The sequence below is a fragment of the Ctenopharyngodon idella genome, chromosome 22, assembly GCF_019924925.1.
Source record: "Ctenopharyngodon idella isolate HZGC_01 chromosome 22, HZGC01, whole genome shotgun sequence".
Classification (NCBI taxonomy): domain Eukaryota; kingdom Metazoa; phylum Chordata; class Actinopteri; order Cypriniformes; family Xenocyprididae; genus Ctenopharyngodon; species Ctenopharyngodon idella.
In genome coordinates this window covers 20,494,667-20,519,768 of record NC_067241.1, presented here as the reverse complement: position 1 = coordinate 20,519,768, position 25,102 = coordinate 20,494,667, and the positions used below count along the sequence as shown (strand labels likewise).

General features: G+C 38.8%; 1 protein-coding gene across 17 annotated transcripts in view; it reads left to right on the top strand.

The window, feature by feature from the left end:
* The window catches only part of camta1a (calmodulin binding transcription activator 1a), a 394,274-nt gene that overhangs the window by 74,494 nt on the left and 294,678 nt on the right, over positions 1 to 25,102 (top strand). The gene's annotated exons all lie outside the window — the stretch shown is intronic.

Genomic DNA, 25,102 nt, shown 5'->3' with positions numbered 1-25,102 from the left:
TCCCATTTTTCATTCCATGTAACGTGTTACTGTGCATGCACTGGAAGTAACTGCCGAAGCTTCAATGCTTCCAGTGTAGACACCACAATGTCTTGATGCTGTCTACAGTGAAAGCGTTGAAACTTCACTGAACACTGACCAATCAGCTGAAAGCTCAAGGCTGCACTGAGTATCGCCAACTACCTCACAAAATGATACACATCGCAATGCATTGCGATATCATAATTGGATCACGATTGAAACTGTGGGAAACGTGTGAGAGAGAGACTTGGCGCGTCAAGGAGAGAGAGAGTGAATCTACAGTATCAGTTTCAATCTCTTCAGCAGTTCGCTTCACTTTTCTCCATTAGGCGCCTTATAGAAGTGGCTCAGACTGCACATATTTACCGTTTCAGCGCAGTTTTTACGCTACCTCCTTCTTTATTAATCAAACTGTAGAAATTTATATGAAAGAGCACATAAACAATTTAAAAATGTGTATGATGCAATATTGGAATTGTGAAAAAGAAAGGTAATATACACTACCGTTCAAAAGTTAAGGATTGGTAAGATTTTTTATTTTTTTATTTTTTTAAAACTATTATTGTGAAATATTATGTTTAATAATAATATAAAATAGTAATAAAGAGAGATACTATTATATTGTGAAATAATACTGTGAAATATTACACTTCAAAATAACTGTTTTCTATTTTAATATGTTTTACATGTAATTTATTCTTGTGGTGGCAAAGCTGAATTTTCATTCTAATATGCTAATTTGCTGTTCAGTAAATATTTCTCATTATTATCAATTTCGAAAACATTTGTGCTGGTTAATATTTTTTTTGTGGAAACCATGGTACATTTTTTCATGATTATTTGATGAATAGAAAGCTCAGTTTATTTAAAATAGATTTTTTTTTGTAGCAATGTAACAGTCAATGTAAAATACATCCTTGCTGAATAATTATTAATTTCTCAAAATAAATCTTACTGATCCCAAACTTTTGAATGTTAGTGTATTTATTTACAGTTTTACTGTAAATGCAATTCAAAAACAAAAAATAAATAAAAAAATAGTTAAAATCCTTGGCTGCGAAGCACGTCAAAAATAGAAACACTATATCCACTAACCAATGTTTCCAGTGTATATTCATTAATTATTGTGAGATCAATTTAGTTTTGATGTCATTTTTATTTAGTATACACAGTGTTAAAAGCACATCAGCATTACATGAGTACCTACTGTATATTATTTAAACCCCTTTTTCATTTCTGTTACTAAATTGCCAATTATATTTTCTTTTTTTATTAGATTTGTTCTATTTGATGACACACACGGTCATGTATAGTCTTTCCTTACGATGATCCATGATATATCCTTCCTCTTCTGTTTAGCTTTCCTATGTGTGTTTCTTTTGAGCTCTCAATATGTGCTTGTGTGTGTGTTTATGTGTGAGAGAGAGGAAGAGTAATGTGTGCTGCTGTGAGATGTGTGAATTCAGCATATTGGCCTGTTTGTTTCTTGTGTCTCTCTCTAAGTCCCCAGTCTTCCACAACAGGCAGTGCCTAAATCTATAAGTTGATGTAAATAGAAGGTTGGATAATTCATTTATAGCTGCTTGAGCGCAATCAGTAGCCAGTAATTACACCGTTACATGGTTCATATCAACAACTCGAGCATGTTCGGGTTATCTTGTAGTAATTCTGTAATTAACATTTGATGTATGGTAACTCCCTTCAGACAAGCCCTGAGGCTTCAATTGTATGTTTGCATTGCGTATACGCAGTCTGAGAGTGTGTGAGGGCCCGGTTTAGACATGAGGCGAGTTGGCAGCCTGAGTGAGAGGCCAGTTTGAAGGTTGCCACCCTGTGCTATAGTCTTGCTTGTCTAAGCAAAGAAAACGTCACCTCTTGTCTGTGCACTGTAATAGATAACAGACAGGGACGTGCACGGCAACACTATAAGCACTGTCATGCATGCTTTATTTATTCCTGTTTTTATCTCTCCTGCCCTCTTTCAAAAACGAGAAGGATGCATCACCTCCTCCCCCATCCTGTACGGCAGTCAGTGGTCCGAGTGTGACGACAGATGCCCTCCAGGGTGCACTAACATGTGCCCATCAAGCTGACCCTGAACGTGTTCCTCTATCTCTGTCTGCCTGTCTGCCTGCCTTGATGAGCCGGGTCCTCTTGCATGTAGTGGCTGCTGCTCGTTCCCGCAGCCAATACGTGAAGTGTGTCCAGGGTCAAGCGTATCCTCGCTCTGCCTTATCAGAGCTTCTTTCTCTCCTGCTGTATTAAGCTTCACCCTTACAGCACGCTGAACTGTCACACATACATGCTGTGCAAGGAAACAGGCCTGTGTTGATGGGATTTCTCTTTTTGACCCTCATTTGTTTGGCTGAATACTGAGTGCTGTCTGCTCTGCTTGTCAGCCAATGTTCTGGGAGAGGAAGTGTAGAGACGGGGCATGAGGTCACTCTCAGCAGACAGGCAATTCCCATCATAATATGTCAGGATTGCAATGATGTCAACTACTGATTCTAGATCTACTGTCTTCTGGTGGAACACAGAAAAGAAAGCACCATCACAATTAGCATTAATAGACCCACATAAGATATGTTTACATGCACATAAATAATCTACTTAGTCAGTAATTGGATTGGCTCAACCGGATTGAAAAGCCTTCATCTAAACACCGCAATCAATCAGATTTGGCTTGATCCAAATGTAATTTCTATCAGATTAAAAAGGGTGGTGTAGACCTGAAATAATCTGATCAATAGAAAAAAACTAAGCATGTAAATGCTTGAAAAAGATTATCGTATCAATTGGATTCAAAAATACCTTGCGCACATGTGCATTGCCGTGATGTGATATGTTTACCAGGTAATACGATCTCTGTTTACATATGTTTTGCTTTGTATGAACTTGCATATTTATTTACACATATGTTTATTTACTGGTCAGTGGAGGAGACTGAATATTAATTAAATATAAAAAAAAAAAAAATGTAGGGTTGATATAAACAGAACTTTCAGAATCTGAAATGGGATTAGTTTCATTCGTATTGACGAAATGAGTGCATGTTAACACCTATAGAATTGACACACTTTTTTTCACATTTTCTACACTGATTGTTGGGGGAAATCCACAAAGTTGAGCTACATGAGTAAACTGGAGAGAATTAAAATTTTTGGCTTAAAACATTTTCAAATTATCCAGAATATTTGTCAACTGTGCAAAGGCCAGGGATGTGTAGAACATTGTGAACGACGAGCATTTAAACTCTGGAAATCTGTGGCCTGTTGAAGTGATAGATCACCTGAAAATGTAAATTCTGTTGCTGTTTATTCACCCACGTTGTCCCAAACCCGTATGGCTTTCTTTCACAGAACAAGGAAAAATTTAGGCCTGGGACACACTAGATGATTTTTAAATCTTAACCCATTGTAAATCTGTGGGAGACCACAGACATAATGACAGTTTCAACCGATTTTTAGCATTATAATCCTCTGAACGCACACTAGATGATTCGACCTGACTGCGAGACCACACACCTCTTGATTGCAGGAATGATTTCACAGTGACACGAGATCTCACAGAGATCAAACGTGACTTGAGAAGAAAAATAAATGGAGGACAATCGATGTGTTCAGCAGCTCTCCTGCCAAGCATTCTGCTTTACAGTGAAAAACAAAGTAAAAAAAAAAGACTATGGGTGATCCTCTTTCTCAATACTCCACTTTCGTGGCATGTTTGTGGCTGCCAAGTTTCAGCTAAAGAAGCACTCAACGTCCAGTAAGTGACGCTTGCTCACTTTCATTGGCTATCACGGGTATCACATCAGAGGCAGCCTGAATTAAGAGACGTAAATATCAAACATGTATTTGCGATTTGAGATCAGGGACACCCTGTCTCCATCGGGGGCAGTTAAATAATCGTAATGACACCACACAAAGCTGCTTTTTCTATGATTTAATGTAAGTAAATGAGGACAAATGCTTTTTCAGCTCCAAAGGATTCAGAACTGTTCCATATGACTTGTGCAGTATATTCAGAGATTCTGCCAAACTTCTATATGTCATACAGGTTTGGAATGACATGAAGGTGTGTAAACTGACAATTTTCTTTTTGTGGCCAAACTTTTCCTTTAATATAAAACTAAAAGCTAAGTTTCATTCTTTTTTCTAGCTAAAGCTCTGAATGCGAGCACATCTCCTGGCCATCTCCTTGTAAGATGGCACCAATTAGCTCCTTCTTTGGCGGCTTCGGATTGGACATGAACTGCAGCCAAACTGGAGGCTGTATTAAAAATAATGCCCTATATAAGATCCAATCTGCCCCGTATCTGTGCGTCAAGTTGGCGCGTGCAGAGCGGCTTTTAAAATCTCATTTATTTCTGCTGTGCAGATGACACTCGCGCACAAAGGTCATCCGCTTTGTTTTTGCGCTCAGGGGGGAACATCCCCTGAATTTATACGAGAGAAGGAGCCGGCGCAACGCGAGCGTAGAAGAAAGTGAAGACTGAGAGAGGGAGAGGGGTATGCGAGCGCAGATTATGTGATGGTCTGCGGAGGCTTGGAATACAAATAAGCGCTGGAAGAGGAAATTTAGGGGCGAGTGTAAGAGTGAGGGGAGATGTTACCCTGTGGTCATGCCTCAGGGCCAGATAAGCCGAATGATTCCCCGTACGGGGTACTTCATGGCCACCCGACAAGAGACCGATTGTCTGATGATGTGTTGATTCATTGTTTTTGTTGAACCATTGCCGTTCATAAATGACAAAGAGACTGGTTTCTGTTTATATTAGTAGAAGAAGGCGTGTATAAAGTATTAATTTTCAGCAAAGACAGTTCTTTCATGAATTGTGCATGAAGCTTTTTCTTATGGGAGCTCCTGTAATCTCCACACATCAAAAAATCTGTCTTTTGTTTGAGAGCATGCACTCTTTAAATGAGTTTCAGGAAGCTTCAAACCATCACATGTTAGCAATATTACTTTGAACCACATAGCTATTCACATCCTGAATGCCAGTCCTAGTGTTGGCTGGCTTGCAGGCCCTTTTCCCTCTCTGGCCCGCTTTGTTAGCTTCGGTGTTGTATTTCAAGGCCTGATTAGATGTCACTCAATTAAAAGCACATTTGGGCTAGGAGAGAGTGTTGCCATGGCTGCTATGTGGAAGGTGGAGAGCCCCATGGTGCTTACCCAGAGTACTCTAATTAAAACCGCTCACGGTGCCTGGAGAGGAACTGTGCCGCACTGCACAGCGCAGCCAGAGAAGTTTCACACCAAATCAATGACAGCCACGGACGCCTCTCAGATGAAATTAAAAAGGATATGCATTGCGAAGGAGGGAAAAAAGAAATGGAGGAGTCACAAAGGACTCCTCCTGATTTGAAGCTAGCTTTGAGACAGGCTAGGATTAATACAGCTCTCCTAATATACCGCAGATTGGCGCTCCCCTGGTGGCACAGATCAGGTAAGGCCCAGTGAAGCACACATCACTTTCTAAATGCTTCATTATTTTACTCTCTGAATCCCCAGTCTAGCATTGATTTAATAGGCTCAAATATAAATGGCTTTTTGAAAGAATCATGCATTTTATATTGAAGCATCTTTGTCACCATTTCTGTCTTTGAGTTTCATTTAAATACATTCGCCCACTGGAAAACAATAAGCCATATATTAGTGACTAATATAGTGTTTGATAGAGTTCTACCTTAATTTCTGTCATGAACCCCCAATGTAAGTTCTGGAACAGCCTGTTTTTTTTCCCCCTTTGGTATTAATATGCCAAATTAAATGCTGCTGTGCTGCACAAACGAGTCCTTGAAGTATTCCAGAGTGCATGTTTCCAGTCATTCCATGCTTGTAACACAATTTATGAATCTCTACCCATTAAAAAAAAAAAAAAAAAAAAAAAAATCCTAAATGAACTACCTCCCTCGGTAGCCCCATTGAACCAAATTTCTGTTTACTTTATTGCTGTGTTTTAATATGTATTCAGCTAGTGGGAGGGGTAATACTGCACCTGTAGCATATGAGAAATGACTTACTCTGCTTTTTTCTGTTTCTCTGTGCTGCTTACTAAATGGCACAGTGTTGTCACATTGACCTATGGATTGATGGATGGTTAGGGATACCTCAAACTATGAAACGCAGCTGAGAACTCAGCTGAGTAGAAATGGGCTTTATGGGTCATGTTTGCCTTTCAGCATGAACAGATATGTGAGCACTTAATCGCAGGGAGGGAAGCTGGAAGGACGTTTGAATCGCCGCTCTGCTTCACTCGGCTCGCTGATGCCATATTTGAGTGCCACATTCACACTTGATTAATGTAGAGATGATATATGGTAAGGTGTTGTGACCTTTTAAACCTTGTAGGGAAACGCCTGAAAGCGCTTCTGTCCCTCTGTGGAAGAAACACGAGCTCCAATACTGAAGACCTCATGCTGTCTGTAGTTCAGCCACCAGGTCTAACCAGGGCAGCGGACACTTTCTGGTTGTTGTTGTTGTTGTTGTTTTTTTTAATATTTTAGACTTTTTTAGATTCAGTTTTTGTAGTGGAGAATCCTGGGATTATCTGCATAAACAGGGTACAACTCAGGCATCTCTAATCTGGATGAACATTAAATGAAGTAATTAATGTTGCAAGTTAGTTGTACCTCCCTTGTGGCACCACAATGATTACATGTTGGCCCCCATTTCTCTTACCAGAAAGAATATCCAAATGCTTTCAGTTTGGTGCTAGTAAGAAAGAGACTCTTCTACACTTTATTGTGTGACATATATATATATATATATATATATATATTTTTTTTTTTTTTTAGCTGATGATGGTTCCAGAAGCATAATTAGGTTATATATAAGGTTCATGGGCTTTGAGTTCTTATGTAACTGATGATAGAAAAATACCTATTCGATGCTTACCATGCTTTTTTTTTTTTTTGAGGTTTTTTTATTTAGTTTTTGCTTCAGTTTCATTTTCACTATAATATTGTATTAGTTTTTAGTTTAGTTTTACTATTTATTTATTTATTTATTTTTAGTTTTCTAGTTTTAGTTTTTATTTTAGTTTTAGTACTTGGCACCAACTGATATTTGCAAAGGTTTAACAGTATTAAAGGGGTGGTTCATTGCGATTTCACTTTTTTAACTTTAGTTAGTGTGTAATGTTGCTGTTAGAGCATAAACAACATCTGCAAAATTACGGCACTCAAAGTTCAAAGCAAAGAGAGATATTTTCTTTTACAGAATTCACTGTTTAAGGATTAAAACAAATGGCTGGTAGGGACTACAACGAGCTTCTTCCTGGGTTAGTGACATCACTAACCATAAAAATTTACATAAACCCTGCCCCCGAGAACAAGCAACAAAGGGGTGAGGCCATGTTATTGCAATACAGTACGTAACACAAATGCAATAGCATGTCATAAAAGCAAGATGACAACATGACAAGTTATAACCATAATTAAACTAAACTATACCTGTTCTATCACATACCTACCCACATCAGCTACATAAATTCATCAGCTAACCATTCAGAAACGTCCTGCTGCATTCTACATGCCACTTCTTCTTGAGTCTCTCCATTATTGTCCGACTCCCGTTTGAACATAAAAGGCTGAACAGTTTCTGACATTTTGTGAGTTTTTTTGTGTGAGGTAATCAGGTAATCGGTGCTGCTAACACAAGCTCTTGAAACTCCGCCCTCTTCGCAGGAGCAGCAGCTCATTTGCATTTAAAGGGACACGCAAAAACGGAGCGTTTTTGCTCACCCTCAAAAATCGACAGATTTAACGTGCTATAAAAAATTATCTGTGGGGTAATTTAAGATAAAACGTCACATACGCACTCTGGGGACATCAGAGACTTATTTTACATCTTGTAAAAGTGGCATTATTTTTAGTATTATAGTTAGTATATTATTTTTTAGCATTATAGTATTTTTTTGGTGTAATTTAGTTGGTTTGTCAAGATTACATTTTATAATATATATACAAACAAAAATGTATATTATAAATAAAAAAGTAGTTTGTTTTAGAATCACAATGGGCTTTAGTTAGATTCAGTTTTTCCCAGTTATGGTAGTTTTTCATTTTTAACAGCAAGCTCTTTTCTTAAACAGACATTTTGGACATCATTTCAACCTCTTTGTCTTGAGAATGTTTAGCGGCAATGTGAACCGGTGATTTACTAACATGTGTGTGGGAATATGCGTTTTATTTATGTAGCTTAGGATAAACCATCAGTTACTGTTTATCCAATAAAGTCTCTCTGTTTTTTGCCTGAGGTTTAGGATCCCTGCAATATATTTTAGCGGAGGCACCTGGTGTAGCTATCAGGCATATTTTATGTAAAACAGTCAGGTATTATTGCATTATGAATTCATTCCAAATGTCAGTTAGTGACTGGGCTTATAGAGGTCTTGTAGAAAGTCACATTTCCATAATATATCCTTGCATTACACATAGTGTACTGAGACTGATCTTCTAGCATGCATTTTTGACATGATTTCTCCTTGCCCTCCAAATATAGTCCATCCATCTCCTTGGCCATGTTCAAACCAGCCAAATATAGCCAAATGAGCAAAAAAATCCAGAAAGGTCAGTAAGACTTGCAGATGTTTCTGAACGGCTGATGATGTTTTGGAGTGATATGCTCAGCTGGGCCACCTGTATGTCCATGTGAGGCCCTCGAGGGCCAGCGAGTCTAGCCAAATAAATGGCAGCCTAAAGCGAACAGCGTGGGTTAAAATAGAAAAGAGAGAAGAGCCAGCAGTTCTGCTCAGTGCAGTCGGATCAATATGAAACCTCATTACGGGAGTGTCATAGAACATTTGTGCACTTTCTGCTCCATCTAGCAGCAATTTTGCTGGATAAGCACCGCTCTCATTTGCCCATTTTAAGCATTTCGTTAAAGAACAACCCACAAACACGAACATATCACTTTCAGCCTCAGGGCCCTGGCAAAGGGAGTATCCCCCCACTTCTGCTGTTGCTGGTCTGGACTGCCTTCCTGAACTCCTGAGGCTGGCCATGCAGAGAGCAGATCATGGTGTGAGCGTGTGTGTGTGAGAGAGAGAGAGACATGGCGTTTCACACAGACTGGGCTTTGACACCCACTGTTAACCCTGTAATTAATCCCTTAATAACCTAGTTAGCATGCTGCTGTGCAAACCTCTTTGTATATGTCGGGTTTTTCAGTAAATCCTATGCCCTCCCCCCGCTTTCTACTCTATTGCAATCTTTACATATTTCCTGAGCAAACATGTAGACTGGATTGACAAATGTAACAAGTTTCTAAATTAGTATTTTTAAATTAAATTCTTTATTTTAAAGTAATACTTTTGGTCGAGAGACAAGAAGATAAAGGAGCAGAGAGACGGGAACAGGAATGGGAAAGGACCTTGAGCCAAGTGTTAAACTCTGTTCTTCCAAAGTACTGCTGTGCAATGTATCAGAGGGCTGCCCATAAAGCTATGGCACTGATAGTCTGTTTCCTTGTTTTTTATCTTCTTTTTTATTTAATTATCTTTTTTCTCTCTTTTTTTGAATTTGTGCAACCTTTCTGAATTTTTTTCCTTTCCCGTTTTTCCCCTTTTATTTATAAGGATAGTAGAAAGGAAACAAATTATATAAGCATGTGTGCTAACTGCCGATGTATCCACAACATGCCTCTGAATTTTATTTCTCAGTATGAGCTGTAATCCAATAGGGCTGTGTATTGCCAAGAATCTAATGATATGATTGTATCAGGATACAGGGGTTATAATATGATATATTGTGACATATTGCGATACTGTAAGAAAGGCGATATATTGCGATATTTCTTGTTTTTTTTAGAAAGAGGATCTAATTTTAGAAAAAACTGTCATAAAGAACATCACCATATGCATAAAACCTAACAAACAACTTTATTTTATTTAATCAATACAGCATCATTTGCATTTATATCACTAATCACTGTTTTGTGCAGTTTAAGGAAAGAAAATAGTAAAGTGACTGCAGGATTCTTTAGGTGTATATGTTTTTAAGGTTCACAGTATAGTATTTTTTAATTTCTAAACTTTTTTAACAACAGAAAGTGTATAGTCTATTTCATGACTGAATGTCTGTTTGTTTTATATTTAATACTGTAAAGCTGCTTGCTTTAAAGCAGTCTATTGTATAAAGTGTTATTTAAATAAATGTGCCTTCACTGAAGTGCTGAACTGCAGAGCTGGTGCAAACATCCACATCGCTATGATCAGATGCTTTCTTTCTGCTGCTACCGCTGTCGTTGTTGTGTGTTTATTTTGTTACTGAGAGGAAAACGTGCAGTACATATTACATATTCTATCGAACGCCTCTCTCAGCAGCGCAGATGGCGTCGGGATATTTAGTGATCTTTCAACGCGTTTCCTGAGTTTTGGATTTTAACATGGCCTATTTGGCAAACAATAGACTATTGTCATTCTCCTTAGTTTAGTTTCTTTATAGTTGAAGCTAAAATGAGTTCACACTTCAGCTCTATATACCGCGGGAGCAGAATAATTCTATCGTGTTGTGAACTGGGTTTGCTAATGCTAACGCTAGCGATGCACCTTGAGCTTCTCTGGCTCCGCGTCAATTTACGTTCTGAGATAACGCTGATATCTAGCTGTTGGGTTTTATACAGTCTGTGGTTTAAACCGAACATAAAGCCACGAATCTTGGATGTAAATAAATAAATATCGATACAGTGTTTTTGAGAATCGATACAGTATCGCCAAACATAATATCGCGATATTCACATGTATCGATATTTTCTTACACCCCTGTAATCCAAGTGTTTACTTTTCATTTTCTGACTGCAATATAACAATATTGAATGTATAAACTTTCAATAATAATTGCATTCTCATACATTTAGATTAGAACATTTTGGGTTCTTTTTGCTTTTTTGGCACTATACAGACAGAGAGCTCAGACATGCTAAAGCGGGAGTAGTTTTTTATGAGAGTGAGCAAAGTGGTGAGCAGACTGCACATAACAAAGTACTTGAATAATACATGATCTGATTATAGCCAAATGAGCAAAAAAATCCAGAAAGGTCAGTAAGACTTGCAGATGTGATTACGGACTGAAAATCGGCCAATACCTCTCTAATGAAACCACAAACAAATACCCCTTTCAATTCGCTCACTGGCCTGCATATTAATCGTGGACAGAGTGTTGGGAAGAAGCTGTCTGGTCAAATCCGTATCCCCCTATGAACGGTTCTGTTGACGTTTTGTTGCTCAGAAATGGCTTGATATCAAATTGGAATGACAAATGAAATGTTGGCACGCAATAAAGGTTGAGCAGTTGGCTGGTGATGAGGTGTGTCTAATTAAACTACAAGGCTTTGGTCAAGAAGAGGACCACTGTTTGTATGTGCGAGATAGTCTCCAGTCTGTCAGCGGGCTGTTTCGTGTCATTTAGCCTCCGGCAGTACGTCACAGGCTGCTTGGAAGAACAGATACAGACATTGATAATCTGAAATTTGGACTTGATGGAATATGTGTAAAGTATTATGAAAGCAGCTTTTTGCTGTGATGTGTTACTGATAACATTTAATATCTCAAATGATTTCCCTCTTCCATTATAATCGCTTTTGCTTAATAATATAACATCTTTAAGATGTTTGAGACCTGCCCTCCACCACTGCTTACAAGAGAGCGAGATTTTTCGGGACAGAGCTTGGCAAAAGGATTGATTGGCTGGGCTGTGAAGGAATCATATCGCATGGTATGTTTTCCTCCCTCCTCTGGCTTCAGCGCACTTGACAGCCAGCCATCAGGGAGAGTGTTTTACAGATCCCAAAGAGCCCACAGACTAACTGCACATGACCTCCAGCATTGAATGATGAATGGCAAAAGAAGCTCCTCTCATCCATCGCGGCCTCAACCTCTCTACCGCTTGCTCTCATTCCGTCTGAAACGCCATGAAAGGGCCCACTGGAGACTCAGGCATACGGGCAGCTTGGAATAACTCTGACACTGGCTGTTTCATCTGCTTTTGCATGTGCGGTTTACTGATATGAGCAAATCTCGAAACATTTTAAATCACAGGCTCTGAATGCAAACATTGGCAACAAAGATGGTGTTTCCAAGAACAAATCTTTGATAAAACACACAGCTCAGCAGCAATGCTTAGCCCTGCTCTGAGCGTCTCTGGGGCCAAACTCTGTATGTATGTAGCTGTGGAGCTTAAAGTAAGGAAAATGCAGCGAAAAATCAAGATTTAGAGCAGATGTATGTTGAACAACTCTGTAGTCTTCTTGGTATAAAGCCAATGCATCCCATGAATAAGAACAGAGCAGGAAATAAATGCAGAGTGCCACTGAAAATGAAGAAATCACCCCTGTGATTGATAAATGGTGGAATGCACCATGTTTATGCTTCTTCTTCCTGATGCTGAACTGCTGCATATTCACCCTAAAAGGCAGCCCGGATGGCTGTAGAAACCATTGTGAATGTGGCCTTCACAGTTAATCATAACGCCTGCACTCTCAGCGCTGATTGTATTGCTGGCTCCAGGGATCTGCCATAATTGGATCCTTGTAAGTGGGCTGGAGAAGCTAAACAACCAGATTGCTGTTTGTTTATACCTTTCATATATTAGTAACGTGCTGAGACTTCTCGAGCAGACTGGGACTTGTTTTGTTACTCGCCAGGCCTAATTAGTAATTTATTCTTAACATATGCCTGGATTGTGGCCCTTTCCAGCTATTCATGATTAACTCAACTTTAATTAGAGTTACTTGTTTCGTGTTCAGCTCCACCCAGACATGCAGTTGATGGAAGAACCCAGCAGCTTGTCCAATAAATACTGGCTAATAAAGGTGCCCTTGGAGCAAGTTTTCTCGGCAGGTGTCTGTCAGGATGTGCATCACACCCAGAGTCTGAATTTTTAAGCTATTAAGCTGTGAATAAATATTTCCAAAGTTAGTGTAGAAATCTTCATTGTCCAGTGCTTTAAAAAATGTTTTCTTTCTTTCTGATTTTGGTTTTATTCTATTTATACAAATGGAGATGGAGACAGTGCTGAACATTTAGTACTATATTCAAACAGCAGTCTTCGAAACAATCTCTGACAGGGCTATTTATGTACCTGTTGCAGTGCATTCAAAGGTCTCTTTCATTTCTGCTGAAGTATCATTGTTCTCCTTACATCTGCATTGGACCCAGATAACTCGCTGAAAACAAAGGCGATCATTATTGTAGCTGTACTGATAGTATAGCACCACTTGAGAGAGTTGTTTACTTTTCCTTGCATTATAAAGAGCCTCTCTATCTTCTCATCTCCGTGTTGTCTTCCATGTCACAGACAGATTTCCCTGCGAGCACAGGATTAATGTCACAGGAATTAAACTCAAACACACTGATCTCTCACCATGTACCTGCATTGCCCTCCTAACTTAATCAAATGGGTGTGCATTAATTTCAGATTAATATCCCCTCTCTATTGGTAATTATCTGATATCTCTTTGGAAGTTTCATGTCACCTTGGGGAACAGGAAATGTTCTCATCAACTGTACGTGTGCAGCCCCGGGCCAAGTTACATCTGTGGAACTTCCTAAAGCTTATCTAAGTGTTTCCCATTCCAAACCTCTCCATTCCAAAAAGTGGTAATTAAAAATGGATTGCTTCCCATTAAACACCCTGATGGACTTCACAGGGGCCACAGTTGGAAAGGGGGGCATTATTCATGTGGCCTGCAGTGTCCCACAGATAAAGCTCATTTTCTCTAGCAGTAGGATAGAGAGAGAGCTGGAAAAAAGGACACTTTTCCTTTAGCCCCAGATGGGCCCCACAGCGTGGCTGTCGTTTCCTTTAAGGTCACTTAGAAAAATGGTGTTTTGGTACTGATCAACTGTTTATAGATCCAGGTAGAAATGACAAACCCCTGCTATTTTAGTCTGTTCCATGCTCTCTCACTCGTTTTGTCTGAGATTATTGTTCCCCATATCTCTTTTCCAAAAGTGAGCTACATCTGTAGACAAGGTCCCGACGCAAAGGCTGTTCCAAAAGATAACTTAATTATACTGTTTCCTTAGATACTTTCTTTTGACCAAAATTCAGAGAGATTGCAATCCCAGAATGCATTGCAACTCCAGTGATCATTGAAGAAAAAAGCACTGCACTCTGTAGTAGCTTGCAAAAACTTAAACCCAAAAAATGTCCTCAAGAAGGGCCTTGACCATTTTTGCAAATTACGACAGTGTGGTGTTTTTTCTACCATTTTCTCAATAATGATTGGCCCCTACTTTTCAAGGCTGCAAGGGTTGTTCTTTATATAAAAACTGAACTATGTAAAATGAAAATGGATGAATTTTTGATTCTAAACATACTGTATAATTCATTTAATATGGAAAACTATAATTAGTATAAACTTTATATGTAATTAAAATATATTTTTTCTCTTTTTTTAAATAAAATATACATTTAAACATTGCGCCAATTCCAAAAAGGTGCTTACACCAAACTTTATTTTAAATCTATTGTAAGTTAAGTGTGATATTTGTGTAGCGAACAGAGTCTGTCCATGTGCCAGGATGATACTTAGAATGAAACTGACTATGTAGGCAGCTTACTAGGTTTTAAAACAGAGCATCTGTGTCAGCAGAGTCTTTGTTTAGTTTCCAGGACAACTTTAGGCTGTTAGAGTTAACCTGTGTTGGTACTTAGCTGCACCATGACTCCAGAGAAGACCATTCTAGCATTTCTCCATGAGGGACTCTTGCATGCAGACCAATGTACTGAAGGGAGCTGTGAGGCTCTGCAGTCTGTGTAGGGGGTGTAGGCTGTCTTCACACCTAACTATGTAAGTGCAAAATGGGGACAAGCTGCCATGCTAGCACTTTTTAACCTCTGATGTCTAATTACTTCTCACTATTAAAATTTGTGAAGTCCAATAAAGCATGCAACTAATTGAAAAAAGAGAGGTTTATTTGTGATTGTGTTGACAAGTGGAGACCTTGATTTATTATTTTTTCCATTGATCCAGAACAGGAGTATAAATACCCCAGTTGGGTTCACCTTTAACCTCACAAATACTAACCTTTAGAGCAGACTGCAGGTAGAAATATGGTTATGGGCAATTATAGTCATGTCGATAGAGCATTCGGTATCCAAGTGTGTGTGTTTATGTGTGTGCAAACCCAATTATGGAGATTGAGAACAACTATAGGGAGGACTTGTTGTAAGTCAGGTTTGTATGTTTCAGGCAGGAGTAGCGTATGAGCCTCACCTTGTTTATCATTGTAATTATTCTGTCTTTGAACTCAGTATGAAGGAACCTTGGAAAACACATGAGCCCTGGGGCTGGGAGGATATTTGATGCAAAAATCAGAGACATAGAACGAATGTGCTCTTCAGCTTCCAGTTGAATTCAGCTGAGATGAACTTGGTAGAGAGCTGCCTTTTTTTTGCATTAAATCCCTTCCTCGGCTTTTTGACTCCCTCTCGCGTGGCTTTTGAGCACTAAAGGGATGCAGTTGGATGGAGATACGGAGCGAAATCACTCATTTTTATCTCCCAGATGGGGCAGGCTGGCATCAACCAGGGCTTGCCTAGCTTTATGGCCTTTTCCCTCACTTTTGTTTTCCATGCACATTCTGCTTTTTTTTAATGTGCCCTGTATTTTCCATGCCATGCCTTGTTGTTTAATATGCATAATAATTTTTATTCCCGTATTTATGCCCCTTCTTCACGGGACAGACTCTTTCCAGGGGCTGTCCCACTTCTCCCAGGGAGACAGTGGGAATTAAATGGCTTCCTTCTCAGGACAAGTTCATTTATTTGTTACACTCTTCAGCGGAAAAGTAGGGTGTCCCCCACACTCATTCTCAGCCCCAACTCCTATATTATAGGTAATTGAATAGCGCTTTTTCTGTTTTTACACTGGAAACTGTTTTAACAACAGGATCAACTAGGCTGATGGAACATTTGTTGCTTTTATTGTCCACTCTGTGCAGTTTCATGTGGATCTTGGAAACACCCGTGTGTTGGCAACCCTGTTATTTTTTCTAAGCTGCGCACTTGCTCCAAATATTCATTGTACCGAGACTGAGGTGTGACCGTGACCTTGAAGAGGATATACAGGCATATACACACCAATATAATATAGAAAAAATAAGCAGATTTCTGGGGAGAGCACAAGCTGTAGCCATGCAGCTAATGGGTGCTTTGAATGTTTGTGGACAAAAATGAGCACTTCCTGATGAATAGTTAAAGAAGGGCATTTTCAGGTGAGTCTCTGAATGCAAAAAGTTCAGTCAACTCTCTAACAAGCTGTGCCTTTTCATTTACATTCCCTCCTTTTACGTTTGCTACAGGACATTTCTAATAAAAGTTGGAATATCTCCAGCAAAATGCACACATTACCCAGCGTGTGGACAAATTGAACTCAACGATCACTTCCTTTTTATATGCACATCTCGCTCGCCACTGTGTGTGCTGTAGAACTGTTGAGGGGGAGGGCATGATGCTTTCTATAGGGGGGATCCAGAAGCATCCCAGCATGTGATATAGATATTTGCACAGCAGATGCCTGGATGCAGCGTCGCCTTATCTGTAATTGCTTCACCATTATGGCAGGATGAGCGATAGAGCTGGTGGCAGCATCATCAGTGTCCTGACTCGCTGTCAGAGAAAGAAGGAAAACCAGTTTAACCCACCCCCATCTGAAAGCGCATGCAGAATTTATAATACGAATATCACAGCATAAATCCTGTTTTTGCGCTTTCATCTTTTTCAGGTGTTTGAGACATTAGTGAAGGCAGTGCATCCTCATTTTTAGGCAAAGTTTATAATAGAGACACCTGTGGGCTCTGGTTTTAGAAGTACAACCACTCCAATTGTATTACTTCATCAGACTGTCTCAGATTTTACAACCAGGAAGTTGTTTCAACGGAGCAGTATTATCGGGTATTGAATTTTACAAGGTACAATGTTGCCATTGTAGTGGTATGCCTCGTCCATGCTCAACTTTATCCATTTTAAAGATGTTTATTGTCAGATATTGCACTTTAAAAAGACCTGGGAGTAATTCCTGGCTATCAGTATCCAGAGGGAATAATAGATAAGAGCAGACAGAGCCAGTGAAAACAGTGATGATGAGATACAGTGTTGGCTAAAAGATGCTGAGTGAGAGGGAGTCTGTGGCGTGACCTGCTACTGAAATGGATTCAATAACACCCTGCCTGCTGGAGTACCATAATAGCCATTATCGCCAATCTAAGTGTTAAATGGTAAAAAGGATGATGTTCTGTAAGATGTTGTCCTTTAAAGGGGTCATAACATGATTTTTGATGATGTTCCTTAAGGTAACTTACAATGTTTATAAAGTTTTTTGAACAAAAACAAAAAAACAAATATATATATATATATGTGGAAAAAGGATTATTTCCAACCCTCATTGAGACCATCTGTCTGAAATGATCTGTTTTTAAGGGACGACTCCTTTAAGGCTTGTCAGTAAACGGCCACTGTTATGAATGGCTAACGTCACTGTATAGAAACAGTATCAATGCCCACTCGCTATTGCATCCGAGTAAGTGTTAAAAACATTATCCATATAAAACCATCATTTACTGACAAAGCATTATGAAAATGTTTACTTACGGTTTGCAATGTAGCTGCTGTCAGATCCAATACTGCGGACTGCTTCATCTTTCAACAAAAGTTTATTTGCGAACTCTCCATTACACTGTGCCTTGTATACAATACAATCTGCAGTCAAATTCTCAGAACAAATATGTAATCTTCCGACACAATCCATGATGCCATTAAAAAAAATAGCCACTTGTTCCTGACGCTGTGTCCTTCTGAAGTCTCTACAGAAATCAGAAAATGAGCTGTTTACGTAGGACACATCACAGCAAATGTTCCTTTACCCTTACATTTACTTCTCCATTTGTCCTCTTGTTGGCAGACTCAAAAATCCAACCTTTCATTGAACTAAAACTATTGAAAATGGGGGGAAATCTCATTATGTAATAAATGTGTTTTTTTTTCCCTCTAATACACATTGCCACAATTATTGGCCCTTTAGTTTAATATTTTTTGCAACCTCATTTTAGCCAAGATAGCAGCTCTGAGTCTTCTCCTATAATGCCTCATGGGTTTGGAGTAGTGTTGTCAAAAGTACCGACTTCGGTACCAAGTCAGTACTGAAATTTAAAAAATGCGACGATACCGGCATTTCCTCCTAACATTTTGAGTGCTGTTGAGTGTATTCTTAAACACCTTTTTTTAATGAAATTATACTCTAAATAAGAAACTGAAACTGCCAGTAGGTGGCGGTAAATGTCTTAATGATTAAGTCATTGAGTAATTCATTCATTCATTCGATTCGTTCAAACAGCTGATTCAGGAGTGAAGTAAATGGTTCTCTTTATGAATGGTCCATTGAATCATTAGGCTTGTTGGACAGACTGTTCGGTGTGTGACATCAAAGTAAAGAGCAGACAGCTCTGTGTGCATTTGAATCACTCTCGTTTTACTTTGATGTCATGTACCTGTCCCCAAATTTTGAATGCTAGTGTGTAAATCTGAAATATTTTAATATTGTTCATTTAACATTATTATTGATTATTTTTGCTCTACACTCCACAGAAAAATTCAACAATCTATTTTCTTGTAGTTTCTTCTCATTTTATCCTTATACCTCTCAGAGCAATTAGTATCATAAAGGAGGGCAGCAATGCCAACCCTAGAAAACATGTTCTCGCACCCCAGAGCAACTAATTCTCTGACCCCAGATCAGTCGCACAAGTCCCGTTTCACCACCAGTATAAGTAGCTGCAGCGTGCTCCCATGGACTCATCAGAAGAGCTTAAAGAATTAAACAAAGAAGATGAGAAACGGCCTGTTCATTTAGGTGAAAGTCGACACATCAGGGAATGGATGCTTTGTGTTTAGGTAATGTGTTTGCCTCTTTCAGCATTTGAATGTGAAAGCTTTTGCTAATACATTTATTTACCGCTTTCCTTTTTTTGCCATATTGGCTTCTCTTTCTTTTGTTTTATCTAATTTTCTTTGTTGTGGTGCAAACAAGAAACTTGTGGAAATTCAATTACTGTGGTCTTTAGAGATTATTTACACAAAGATGTATCAGCTCCATCTCCCACACCGCCTCCCTGTGTCTCCCTCTCATTTATTCTAGCTCAACACTGCTGCATGCTTGTCATTGTAAGCTCCCTAAAAGGCAGCGATGGCAATGAACTGGATTTGACCACAACACCACACAAAAGGCTAATTAAATATTGCAAATATTATATGTATGAACATGATTTTAAGTAGTAATATTCCAATTAAGAGATGAAATGCCAAAGCATATTGGAGCTCTGAGGTGTAGTTACTGATGGCAGTGTCTAACCACCTCCCTCCCCTTCAGTTTATCTTCACATGTCAATAGTTTTCAGCACAGCCAGCTCCCATTTTGCATTGTGCTACACCAAGACATTTTAGGAAATATTGGGACTGCATGCCAAGGTTACAGCCCAGCACTAATTAATTTTCCTTGAAGAGACTCTAAAATTAAGTACACACTCCCTTCGGCCTTGCACTGCATCTTCCTTCCTTTTCCTTTTCTGTCACAAAACTTACCCCATACCTACCATGATTGCAACTGGCTCTGCTCTGACGGACCATTGTCATAAGTGTCAGGTTGGCAGTGAGGTAACGGGGGGCTGTATACATGCATGAGCTGTATGCTCGTTAGCATGGCGTGTGACAATCCAATCATAAACAATGGGGCGAGGCGTGAGTTGTACAGTGACACCCCTCAAATGAAGCGGACTGGTGCATGGCAGGTGAGGTGGAGCATGCTCAGTGTGCCTTGCCTTGCTTGCTTGACAATTTGGTGCTGCTGTAATTTGGAAGTAGCAATTTCCTGCAGCAGTGTCTCTGAGCAGTATTACAGAGGAATTGGTACAGTAATTCATCGCCCCCTGCTTCCTGCTGTTTGCTGATGCAACTTGCATGAGCGAACGATTGTAATTACAAATCTTGATATTTGTGAGAAGCAACATTTTCAGTGCTTTTTGGAACAATTTATTCAAATTATTGCAGTCTGAATTATGTTTTTTGGCAGTTGTTAATTATATAACTGTTGTCAAATTCTACAAGATTTTCTCCATCGAATGTTCGTGCATGTGATTTTTTTTTTTTTTTTTTTTAAAGATTTTAAAAGATTTTAAAAGATCATTTGTCTGAATCGTCTTGCCTCCATCAGTCTTAGAGAAAACTTGTGTAATCAAGCTGGATTCGGGTTTACCTAACCCTGATTGGATGTGATTTTTAGAGTTTACTTAAAGGGGTTCTTGATTGGGATTTTTTACTTTTTTAACTTTAGTTAGTGTGTAATGTTGCTGTTTGAGCATAAACAACATCTGCAAAGTTACGATGCTCAAAGTTCCATGTTGGGCTGCTTTAGAGAAGAGGAAGAGTTGTTGTATTTGAGTGTTGTTACCATGCCGTCAATTTACACCGGACTGCTTCACAAACGTTGGTCAATTCAACACTGGATTTACACAAAAGATTAACATGACGGCACATGCTAGTCGATGAGTTGAATCAACTCCACAGCAACTACATAAAGTTATCCACTAACGGTTCAGAAACGTCCAGTTTCATTCTAAAAGTAGTAACTTCTTTCTAAGTCTCTCCATCAGTGTCAACTCTGGTTTGAACAATGTAAGGCTGAACACCGTTACTGACAATCCTCATTTTGGCTGCGTGAGATTCTACAGCTTTGTTGTTGTTGAGCAACCAAAGTGCAATCTGTTAAAGCTCCGCCCTCTTCTGGAAAGGGGGCTGGGAGTATTTTGAGCTGAAACTTCACAGACACATTCTGGGAACACCAGAGACTTATATTACATCTTGTAAAAGGGGCATTATAGGTCCCCTTTAAGATGCGCTTGCATTTTAAAAACTTACATGACATACTGTAAAAGATCTGCAAGAAGGTGGGAAAAATAAAGTAAAAATAATAATAAAATAACCAAATTTTACATTTATTACAATTTAATTCTTCTTTCTAAAGGCTAGTCAAAAATCACATTAATCACAATTCTTTTTTCTATTGTTAGTCAAAGTTTATACATCTTAAAGTGCTCTTAATGGTGGGTAGACACAAGATAGAGTCTTAATATAATTGTTTTCCAGATAATATTTTACACAAATTTATGATGTTTTTTATTTTTCAAATAAAAAAATTAGAATTTATGAATAAAAATAGGAAGCTGCCTCTCTGTTTTAGGAAGGGGCCTCACTTGCAAGGGATTATCATATTTTGGGGTCCATAGCATCCAAAGTCTGGAAACTTTTTTATAGACCATTCTATATATATTATCATCACTTTCTATGCAGTGTTTTTGGTAGCATGTGTATTTATTTACACATCTTTTATCCCCCCTCTCACCAAAGTTTAGTTGTTGTTATGCTACAGACGTGTTAACAAATGTTCCTCACCCTGCATCAATATGGATGAATCCAGCCTGCTATGCAGGCTTCTGTGGCAGTGCCGAGGCAGATAAAACGCTCAGTGCATTGCTCGCCTCCACTAATTTTTGTTTATTATGTATTTATGGTCCATGCCTGAGATTCCCAGTGATCAAATGCTACATTTCCAGCTTGGCTCACAAAGTTGCTTTGGCACAGAACAGCTTTTCCCTCTTCTCTCACACTTTTGCTCCTTTTTTATTCCTTTGCTGTTTTTTTATGGTTTCCTATGGCCTTCTCTCTTCTCTCTGTATATACCCTCCAGCACTTTTACGTTGTACTTTCTCTCCCTCCTGATTTACAGAAATTAAGGCACTTGATTTTGCAGTCTGATGAGCAATTTGTATTGTATTTACGAGAGCAAGCTGTGATTTTCTTCGAATCACAATGCATTATACGGACACAGTGAGGCTGCTTGCACAGCAGATTTTCAAATCATATTTACAATGTTTTCGCCTTTTAATTGCCCAGAGCGAAATGTCATAAGAGCACGCTGGAATGAAGCACGGTGGAGAAGACAGCTTGGGTACGGAGCTTTGACATCCAGTCACACACAGTACAGACTCCTGTGCAGCCGTGTATATTTAGTCTCATTTGAAAGCATTTTTCTTCTGCGGTGAATCAGAGTAAAGAAGTGTGCTGCCACCTCAGCACTTCCTGCTCTCTGCTCCTTAAGTCTGTGTCATTTTTTGTGAAATACACTAATGTGGAAGGCACCAGTCATGTGTGCATTGCTGATCTGGCATGAATACCCAATGAGAGCTGCTATAAGAGGGAATTGCCTGTGATGTAAGTGCTGTTTTAACTCTTTCAACGCTGTTAATTATTCATCCACCACCAGTCCAGTGAGGAGGATGGAGATGGCAGCAGTGGCTCTCTCCCTGTGAGTTCTTTTCACACCAGTCAAGTTCATCTTAGCACAGCATAAGGGAAAGTTTGTGTCCAGATAACGTATTTTTCCTCCTTCTTCTCTTCCTTCACCTTTTTCTCCTCTTCTTCCTCCTCCTTTTCCTTCTTGTTCTTTCTCCTCCTCTTTCTCCTTTTTCTCTTCTTTCTCCTCCTCCATCTCCCTATCCTCTTTTTTCTTTACCACCTTCTTGTCCTTCGATTTGCAGCAAACAGAAGTCCTTAATTTTCAATGAGAGTTGGCAATACATTCTTTTAAAAGCTGTAGACAGTTAACATGTTTAGTATCTGTGTTAGAGACATCTCAGAGAGGATTTTAATGTGTTGGTAGCATGCTGTTTTAGTGTGCTATTCAACTTTGACCACTTGTACCGCTTGTACATTCTTTGTCTTTTTGTGAAGACTCTATAGTTTATGTTTATATAGTTTGCACTATTTTTAAATATTAGAACTTGGATAGTTAGTCTGGCCATTTTCTCTTGCAGTTTGAATTTCATTGTCTTGCTTGATGAGCTTTGGTTTAACTTTCACTCTGTTGCTGTCCTTTTAGCTGAATTTAAATGCAAGAACATGTTCTCTGTAAACACACCATAAGAAATGTATCAGTTTGCACATGAACATTTATCAGCCAAATTAGAGCTTCCTTAAGTCCAACTTGTCAACTAATCATTCAGACAACACAACAACTAATCAATTTTGAAAATTTGTAGTTTTGCAGACTCTTAGTAAGGAGAAATGTATAAACTGACATAGAGCTAGAGTTGAAAAAGAAAATCAACCTCCCTTGAAAGCAACAGCAAGTTTTGTGCTACATTTTAATTTGGTTTTAATGATAGTGTATTTCCCTATTCTTTTTTTTTATGTTTTGTTGTGAGAAACCGCTGGGACTGTTGTCATTGTTACATATTATTTCTATATAATCTTTACTGTTGCTTAATGTAGCTTACCGAGCATACATTTCTAATGGTATTTCTTAAACTCAAGAGCATTTGCTTTTTTCTTTGCTTGCTACTGTAGCTTAATTTGTCCCAGTCTCTCATTAGCTCATTGAAAATGCCAGCCAGCTGATTAAAAGTTGTAAGTATGAAAGCAAACATTTTACACTACACCTACAAAGTAACAAACAAGGTCACGTTTTAAATCACTATAGATGTAGGTTTCAGAGTTCAGCAACCCCCACTGGCTGGGTGGATAGATACATCTTGATCCTGGTTTTATCTGTTTCATTCATTGGACTTCTAAAGGAATAATTAACAGGGGTTTAAAATGGCTTTTATGGATCACCTGCTGTCCCCGATATCATTTTTGTGATTGCACAGCAGAAAAGTGGCAGAAACATTGACGATAACGTCTGGCACTGAATTGTCTTGCAAGATCAGTAAGTCACCAATTAAAGCGATATATCCCTCAGTCTACATAGCTCAGCACCTGGAACCCACAGAGCACATTTAACCACAGCATGAAGGAGACCAAAGAGAACAGAGGATAATCCGTTCCATTCCTCACATCTTGTTAGACTTCTGGAAGTCTATTATTTCAACTGTTTCCAGAGCCTTTAGTTATATATTAGAAGAATATTTGTTTTACTTAATGCACAGGCTTTTAAAAGTCTTACGTCTTAATAAAGTCAGTGTGATAACAAAATTTGCTTATAACGTGCATTTGAAAAAGCAACACGAATCAAACATCTTTCCAAACTTGAGAAACATTTATGAATCTCTTGTCCAACAAAAGACAACATTTAATGTTTTTATTCCAAACTCACTTCATAACATCAGTTGAGTGTTTGAAAACATCTTTCTGTGAGATGATGTGGCTTCTTAAACAGAATAAGCCACACAACATATTTCGTAGTATTCTATACAGTGATAAAGGCTATTGTAGTATAAATATACTTTATTATCATGAAAATACCCAAGAAGGCTTGAAGAACTCAGATAAACCATATATTGTCGTAGTTGTGTGTTTATTAATCATTAATCAAGCATTTCAATCTTCTGTTTATTCAGCTGCTGCGATAGTATGATGCCCATAGGCATTTCCTGGAATGACGTGCGTTATCGTACTTCTGCGGAGCATATCTGGAGTTTCTGCATGAGCGCCCTCTGGCTTATAGATGGAGCAGCATTTACTATTGATCACAGAGCCGTGCTTCACTGAGAAGCTGCGCATAAATAAACTGCAGCCTTTGCCAAATCGCGTATGGTTTAATTTCGATTAATCGTGCAGCCCTAGACTTAACAGCTTTTTAGCAAACTCTCATTTCTGTCAGGACCACTATCGTCAAATATGATTGATAATTGAATAGAGTTTGTATTGGAGGTATGGTTCTGTTCTGGGCAAGAACTCCTTGCGCATCCATGCAACCTAGCATGGATAAGAGCAGGGAGAGCAGCAATAACCCCCCTAGGGTAACAGAACAGAACCAATATGCAGATATAATTAATGTCAATAATTTAACATGTACACAAATTTCAAGAATAGTTTGATTCGGGGGAATCATAAGGCCAATCCTGACTGAAGAGAGGAGGAGCTAGGGATGGAGGAGGGTAATTAGCTTCTGAGAAATGCGATAGCTGCTGATAATACTGAGGAGCTTATATATGGATGCTGTGATAGGCGTCGTATTGACTGACGTGACCTGCCAGAACTGACGCTAACGCTGGATTTGTTCTAGCGTTGCTTTTCATCAATTC